This window comes from Euprymna scolopes, chromosome 36 (assembly GCF_053919585.1).
Source record: "Euprymna scolopes isolate OS-2025 chromosome 36, ASM5391958v1, whole genome shotgun sequence".
In the NCBI taxonomy this organism is placed as follows: Eukaryota; Metazoa; Mollusca; class Cephalopoda; order Sepiida; family Sepiolidae; genus Euprymna; species Euprymna scolopes.
Genome location: NC_136517.1, coordinates 48,994,098 through 49,002,985, shown reverse-complemented (window position 1 = coordinate 49,002,985; position 8,888 = coordinate 48,994,098). Strand labels below are relative to the sequence as shown.

The following is an 8,888-nucleotide window of genomic DNA, read 5'->3' as shown; positions in this document are numbered from 1 at the left end:
AATGTAATGTGAACAGACTATAATTTAGGTAAAAATGGCAGCGGTTAAAATGGTAACGGAAAAATCGCAAGGCAAAAATGACAACGGTTAAAACAGCAATGGTAAAAATGGCAAAAGTGGATAAATAGGTAAAAGTGTCAACGGTAATAATGACAACGGTAAAAATGGCAACGATAAAAATGGCAACGGTAAAAATTGTAACGGTAAAATGGCGAAAGTGAATAAATAGATAAAAAAAAATGGCAACGGTAAAAACGGCAATGGTAAAAATGGCAAAAGTGGATAAATAGGTAAAATGGCAGTGGTAAAAATGTCAACAGTAAAAATGTCAACAGTGAAAAAAAAAATGGCAACAGTGAAAAAAAAATGGATAAATAAGAAAAATAACAAAAGGAAAAAATATATGCATGAATATCTAACAATGAGTTTATTTTAAGTCCGCCCTATCGCGGTCAGATGAAAACCTGTTATTGGTTTAACAAGGCCGATAGCCATTACTCGCGTGCTTTCGTGTAATAAATGAATGCGTGAATGTAGGATTGACATGAAATTCTTAAAGATAAACTAAAATGACCGAAAAATGGGCTGAAATGACTTAAATAAATAAGGAGTAAATGACTTAGAATAACTTTAATGAACTTAAGGATGAATTGAATGACCTTTAGAATAACTTGAATGCTTAAAGAATAACTGGAATCCTTCAAGAACAACTAGAATGATCTGGAGAATGACTTGAATAGCTTTGAGACTGACTGGTTGTAAAGTGGGTGATCATTTTACATTAAATTATTAAAAGAAAAGTGATCCCTCACTTTATATCACAAAGTTACAAACATAAGTACAGCATGTAGTAAGAACAGATACTACACTTTGATCTTGGCCAAAAGCCCAAGAAAAGGGTATTTATTTGCTCCCTCACCGAGCAAATTAGGCACAAGGCCGATTTTTTAATGTGAGGAGTAAAGGGGAAATGGGGACTAACTCCCCGGGGAGTAGGGAAGCTGGATAGTTACAATTGGTATGAAGGGTTGCCCCTACATTAACCAAGTTCTTATATGTGGGGTTGCCCCCACATATGGTCTTTGCTTGCAGTATCTGCCGGAATAAATACTACACTTTGATCTTGGCCAAAAGGCAAAGAAAAGCTTAAAAAGCTAAGAAGAGCATCTATTAACAACAGACCTTTGATCTTAACCAAAAAGGCCAAGCACAAAAGTGTTATGGACAGACCGACAGATCGACCGACCGACCGACCGACAGACCGACCGACTACCGACGGACCGATGGAGTGACTTATAGAGTCGCTTGCACGCGACTAAAAATGTTCTACTTACCAAACCTGATTTTCTATTTTAGTTTAATATAAATAAGTAATTTGTCATGATAGATAATATGAGTGAAGGTTTGAAAGTTTTATACGCGTTTTTAATTTTTAATTACGAGGGGCGTGCAATAAGTAATGCCCCTGACCCACTTCCAGTTGTCTGATCTAGCTGAAATTTTGTATATGCAATGATTTATATCTCTATGGGTTATGTGGCAAATTACAGCTCTTAACTAATTGTGGTTTCTGTTTTACAGGTGTTTGAACTGAGTCAGGTGTGAAATGGAGCCTGTTGAATGTCGAGCAGTGATCCTGTTTTTGTATTTGAAAGGATGCACACCACAGGTGACTTTTCATGAAATGAAAGAAACTTATGGTGATAATGCTCCATTATATGACCTTGTAAAACGCTGACATCGTGAATTCAAACATGACCGGAACTCTGTGGAAACAGCTCCCAGACCTGGTCGCCCTCCTTCTGTCATTGATGAGGCATCTGTCCGTCAAGTTGAGGCTGCCATTTTGGAAGATCGGCGCATTACTATTCGCCAAATAGTCCAAGATGTCAAGATTAGTACAGGATCTGTGGTAATTATCATTTATGACCATTTGCATATGCATAAGGTGTCTGCCAGATGGGTTCCCAGGTCGCTCACACCATTCCAGAAGCGAGAACGCGTCGAGTGCTCGAGGATGACTTTGGAGATGAGCCAAGAAGAGGAGTCAAAGTTTTTTAAAAGACTGATTACACAGGATGAAACCTGGGTCCGTCATTATGATCCAAAGACCAAAGCCCAGTCAATGCAGTGGAAGCACTTGGACTCACCACCCCCAAAAGAAGGCAAGAATGCAGCCCTCCGCTAGCAAGGTCATGCTCACAGTCTTCTGGGACCAGGACAGAGTAGTGATGACAGATTTCCTGCCAAAGGGTACCACAATTACAGGCGCCTATTATGCTTCACTTTTGAGGAAATTAAGGGGAGCTATCAAAATCAAGAGGCGGGGCAAGATCAGCAAAGGTACCCTCCTTCTGCAGGACAACCCTCCGGTCAACAACTCGCATGTCGCCAGATCAGAAGCACGGGCGTGTGGTTATGGAATCCTTCCTCATCCTCCCTACTCTCCTGACCTTGCACCCTCTGACTTTCACCTCTTCTCAGCCATGAAGTTGTTTTTGAAAGGAAAGTGTTTCCCAGATGATGCAGCCTTGATTTCTGAAGTAACGTCGTTGTTGGAGGACCAACCTGGGGTGTTCTACAAAGCGGTTTCCAGAGCTGAATCAAACGATGGTAGAAATGCATAACTCTGAGTGATTCCTATTTAGAGAAAGACTAATAACTGTGCCAAGTTTCATTGATCTACTGCTATAGTAAGTGGATCAGAGGCATTACTTATAGCACGCCTCTCGTATATGTCACAAGAATAAGTAATACTTTATTATAGTTTGTATAAAATAATAAATAAAATGCTACCGTTTTACTGTTTATTTATTTATTTCATTATTCTGAAAAATGAAATAGAATATTTTAATGGCTTGAATCTGTTTTTAGTATTATAAAAAATATATTACTTTATTAAATATTTATTGATTTCTTTTTATTAAAAATAGAATAGGTATAAGTGGTAACTTATCTTGCATTTGGTAACGTATTTGCTGCATATTTGTGTTACAGGAAAAGAGCCCTTTTCTTGTAAGTAAGAAAAGTTGCAGGATTGAGTTCTTATAAAGCAGACTGCAAGTGATGGCACCAAGTAGGATGATAAGTCTTGGCTCAATAAATTAAAAAAGCAGGCGGTGGAGGATACGAGAATTCATTAGGGTACCAAAGCGACTATAAGAGTCAGTACCACAGTCAAATCACATATATCATTATGAAGTGAGAGAAAGGTAAAATATACTGTAAGTATGTAGGAAGATATAACTTTATATTTTTTTAGAGATGCATGAATGCGGGATATCTCTGCTGGATCTTGGACGCTTAGCCAAGTGGTTGTATAGATATAGAGAAAAACATACTAGAATTTTAAAATGCGTACATTTTTTGAAGATAGGAAGGGGAGGAATGTTTCAAGAAAAGAGCCCTTTTCCAGTAAGTAAAAAAAACATAAGTTAAGTAAAAATGAGATTAAGAGACCGAGATTCGAACTTTGTAAGCAAAGTTCAGAAATAGATTCAGAAATGAAATGTGGAATTTCGCATTGTTTAGTTTCACATAAAATAGTTTAGATATGTTGTTGTAAAAGGAATTTTCATTGTTCAATTCTTTTTATGAGAATTGAATTAAAATAAGGTCAGCTAGAAATTAAAGAACAATGCAACTTAAATATGTTGAAAAATAGGTTAGGAAAAAATAGGAGTGAGAATTCTTTGTCGGCAGAAAGGTTTGGAAACATGTGCGAACCACGCATGTTTAGTCCACGTGGGTCGATTACGTTTTTAGACACAGGTATGACGTCATGGCAGAAATGAATTCTCAATATAGGAGCTAGAGTCGAAGATGAGAGACACAGGGTCGGACGGAGACAGAGCTGACATGCGGAGGGCCCCCTTTAGAAGCGAAGGGTTAGAACAGTAAACATGTAGAAACGACTTTGAATTCCTGGATGTCATCATCATTTCGACCGGTCAAATGAAATCAAAGAACATCTCATATTTTTGTAACTGCCGTCTTCGTGTCATCATTCAACCAAATTGAAGGTAATGTTAAATTATCGTTATTAATGAACTTTGATTAACTCATCCTAAATAATGTCTCTCTAAATCTTCCCCTCATCATCTTAAAAAGCCACAACTACACAACATCTGTTTTTTTATCTTTTTTTCTGTTAGTTATAGCAACGAATATGCAAGTCACATTCTTTCTTTTGGGGGGGGAGGGGGATATGGTTAAATGTAGATATAATTCTTTTTTTATTCGACAATGTTTAAATGTTTTCTCTTTATGTATTTGTTATGGCTTACAATAAGCCACAAAGAAAACAGGACAACGGAATAGAGTTTAAACAATATATTACTAGAAGAACAACGTAAAAAGAGTAGTAAACGTGACCGAGCAGGCGAGGGTCGCTCTGGTGTTTAATCCACACCTGGGATCAAAAGGTCTATGGTTTATATAATGGATAGAACAGTCCATTTGGAGGGTGATTCCCCCACAACACCCCACCTTCCAAGCTGATTTCCGCGGTTGTGAAAATCAGTATTTCTTCCTTTTGGGGCAGACCACCAAGGGGTCTGTGCACTTCCTCTTTCTGCGTGAGCGTCTCGGTTCTGATATCTCTTTTGGAGGGTCTATGTCAAAACAGTCATACACAGCTTCAATCGCCTCACTGCCGTCCTGTGGTGGTTCTTCTTGATCCTCGTAGAAGCGTTTCCTGATTTAGTTCAGGTGCCTCTTATGTTGGAACTTTGGGCCCTGAATGATGTATATAACATGGCCGATTCTTCGTAAGATCGTGCCCTGTTCCCAAAAAGAAACGTTCTTTCTAAAATGTCTAAAATACACGTTATCTCCGCTGTTAAACCGTTTCGTTGGCATTGTAGAGGTTCTGTTGTGAGCTATGTGTTTGGGTAGCAGTTTATCAAATACGGGTTTTATTTTACGTCCAAACATGATTTCTGCTGGGGATCCTGCATTTGGTTTGTTCGGATTTCTCGTGATTCTGTAAACCTCCAGAAATTACTGAACGGCCTTTTCTGTCGGTGTACCGGGCGCCCTTTTTAATGCCCTTTTAAGTGTATTGACGAAGCGTTCGGCCTGGCCGTTGCTTCTGGCGCGGTACTGGGGTGTTGTAATATGCTTGACTTAATACGTCTCGCAGAATTCTCTGAACTCTGTCGAGGTGAACTGTGTAGCGTTGTCGCTAACCAGACAGTCTACAACCCCAAACCGAGCAAACAATTCCAATAAAAAATGTGTCGTTGTTGCTGTAGTCGGTTTTTTGCATCTTAGTACCTCTGGCCATTTAGAGTAAGAGTCAACTACTATCAGGTAGTAAAAATCCTCCACAGGTCCCGCATAATCTATATGGATCCTCGACCATGGTTGTTCAGCCTTGTTACGTAATTCTTGTTCAAAGATGGACTGATGCTATTTTTTGTTGTTCATATTTGTGAGAGTCTTAGAGTGATATCTAGAGATTGTCTTAGGATGTTCATGTTGTAAGAGATAGCATATTGGAGACATAAACAGGAGATTTATGAATATCTTGATAGATAGACCGAGAGATAGTGCGTTTGACATTTACGTTTTGACAGTTGTGCATATAATATAAACACGTTACCTTTCTCGTTGTAATGATGAACACAGCAGACGCATATACAAAACCACATGATGATACGTTTATTTCTTCTTTGACCGGTTGGACATGATTTTGTATTTCAGGGATTCAAAGTTATTACATGGTTATCTCTAAACCCCCCTTGCTTCCAGAGGGTGTCGAGAATCGGTCTGAACCTCTCTGCTCCCCTGATCTGACTTATCTAACTCTCCTATATTGAGAACTCGTCACGTCATCGCATGATTAAACATGTGCTCATAAAGCACGTTGCATGACATACATAACGTTACCAAACTTGACATGACCCCGAGTTCAGTAACCTATTTTTCAAATAACATTTTTACAAAATATGTTTACAATTTCACTTGATGATTAAATTCCTTGTTTTAATTTTCACAGAAACAAATTTCATTATTACATTACTTTTCCATATACAGATATGTAAGCTAAACAATTGCAATTCCTTATTTCAATAACATTCTGTATTTATTTTAACTTATGATTGGAATTTTCAATTCCAAATCTACCTTCGCAAGTTCGAATCCTTGACTATCCTATTTCATATTTACAGTTAACAAATTCCCTATTTTTTACTTACATTAAAAGAAGACAGCCCTTTTATCATGTAACAGCCTTAGGCCAAGGTTTATATGTTATCGGTGGTGCTTTTGCAGCCAAAGCACAGCCAATAAACAACATTTCTCATTAGGCTTTTCATTCTGTTTATTCCTGGATGCCCCATGTGAAAATCCCTGAGAATTATTTTTTGAAGGGTTTGGGGGATGCCAACCCTTTCACCGTATAACAGTATTTCGTCGCAACCAGAAAAAATGTCTGAACTGGTGTCACCCAGTGCTAATTTCTGCTTCGTGGTTTGAATAAAAGTGTCATTTAGGGATTCTGACTTAATTTCCTGAAGTGTGACTGGCAGTTCGTGGATAATATTGTTTATCATGGTTTTTACATCTCTATTAATACGTAGTGCCGCGATTACTGAATCTTCAAGAGGTTCCATTTTGGCAGGACTCAGTCTCGATAGACCGTCTGCATGGGCTAGTTGTTTTGAGGGCAGAAATTGAATTGTAAATTTATAGTTCAGCAGAATATTTCCCCAGTCGGTTCAGCAGAGTATTTTCCCAGTCGGTTCGCAGTGAATGTTGGAAGTCCTTTTTTTTTATCCAAAAATGGATATCAACGGCTTCTGGTCGGTTTGTAGAAATAAAAAATGTCTTTCGTACAAGAACCGGTAGAATTTTGAAACTGCAAATATGATTCCTAGGGCCTCTTTCTCGGTCTGAGAATAATTCTTTTCCGCTGGCAAGAGATGGGAAATAAATAGGTTGTTTTGAGCCATCCGGCATTCAATGTAGCATGCACGCCCCGACGCCATATTGACTAGCGTCGCTAGCTACTATTATGTGCAACTACGGGTTAAAATGCGCTAGGAATAGTTTTGAAGTCAGGATTCTTTTTATTTCTTGGAATCATGTCTGGCAATGTTCTGTCCACTCCCAAACATCAGCAATTCATTAAGTGGTGCGCGCAATTTGTGCATATTTAGGATGAACTCCTGGTAATAATTTGCCAAACCTAAAAAAAAACTCTGCAATTGAGTTATGTTTACTGGTGCCGGTATTTCTTTAATAGCGGTCGCCCTATCTGGGTCTGGGCGTCTGACATCTTTATTGATTATTTCAGCCAGGTATTTGATTGTTTGTAAAAAGAACTTACATTTATTGTCTTTGATCTTAAATCCATAATTTTGTATTCGACTGAATACTTGTCTGATATCTTTTCCATGTTCCTCCCTGCTTTTGCTCGCTATGATAATGTCATCAAGATATACGATTGCGGTGTCCAAACCGGACAGCGTAGTATCCATTACTTGCTGAAATATTGCGGGTGCCACCTTGATACCAAACGCGAGTCTTTCGTATCTATACAAATCCCGATGAGTGTTCATACAGAGGAGGTTAACGCTTTTGTCGTTTACCGGAATCTGTAGGTAAGCGTCGCTTAGGTCGATCTTAGAAAAAAACTTGCCGCCATTTAATTTCGTGAACACTTCTTCTGGACTTGGTAATGGATAGTGAAAATCTTCTAAGGACCCGTTGAGTCAGATCGATAAGTCGGCGCAAACGCGAATTTCCCGGACCTTTTCTTTACGTAAACTGCCGGAGCAGCCCACTCATTATATTCAATTTTAGCCAGTATAGCGATGCTTTCTAATCTGACTAGTTCCTGATTTATTTTGTTCAGGGAAGCGAACGGGACGTTACGTTTCTTTTTAAACACCGGTTGTGTGCCAGGTTTTAACTTAAAATCTGCGGTTATTTTTGTACATTTCCCCAGGCCAGGAGTAAATACGTTTGTGAATTCTTTTTTAAAACAAGTTATAAGTTTCTCCGTTTCTGTTGGGCGGGTATCTATTTTCTTGCAGAATGTAGATATAGGAACATCCCAGAGACGAAACTCCTCCATGCTGTCAGAACCGAACAGGTTCTCACTATCTTTTAGCACATACAATCTTTGTTTTTTTGTTTACCCCCCCCCTGTAAAGTGACGTTTGTGATTAATTCACCTTCAAAATGAATTTTTGTACCATTAACGACCGTCGCCGTTCTGTTAGTTTTTAACATAGTCGGCTTTCGTAATATTTTCCATGTTTTGAGATTTATTATTGAAAGATCCGATCCACTGCCTAATTGGAATTTAATAGCCTTGCTGAAAATGTTAACCGTTACATATTTGCGTAGATTTTCATCTACGACGTTCTTAGTTCTGGCGTGACGTACACGGTTTCTATTCTGAGTTTTTCTACAGTGCGAACTTTTATGACCGATCTTATTGCACAAATGGCATCTTTTTGTTAAAAATAGGCAACCCCTTACCCAATGTATTCCACCACATCTGAAACAAGCGCTCAGTGCTTTTCGTTTTTCTGAGTTTCGGTGGTTAATGTCTGTGTGCCATTTCGACAGTTTTTTCTTAGTTACTTTTTTTTATATTCGCGATGCCTGCTTCGATATTTCTTGCATCTTTTTTTATAATTTCTACTTTTTGACAATCCTCAGTCAATTTTTGAAGTGTTAAGTTCGGTTCATTTTCTAATTTTGTAAGAACTCTGCGCCTGAGGTTAACCCTTGCGCAAACACAAAACATTTAAAATTGCCTGCTGTTAGTTCAGACAACTATACGTCATCACACAGTGTCTGTTCACGACAGCTGCATAGGTGGCAAAATCGTCATTATCGTCTTTTACCATATTCAAACATCTATAACGCTT

General features: G+C 38.4%; 1 pseudogene; it reads right to left on the bottom strand.

The window, feature by feature from the left end:
• Nucleotides 1-762: 762 nt before the first annotated feature.
• On the bottom strand, nucleotides 763-901 carry LOC145260851 (U2 spliceosomal RNA; annotated as a pseudogene).
• Between the last annotated feature and the right edge of the window lie 7,987 nt (nucleotides 902-8,888).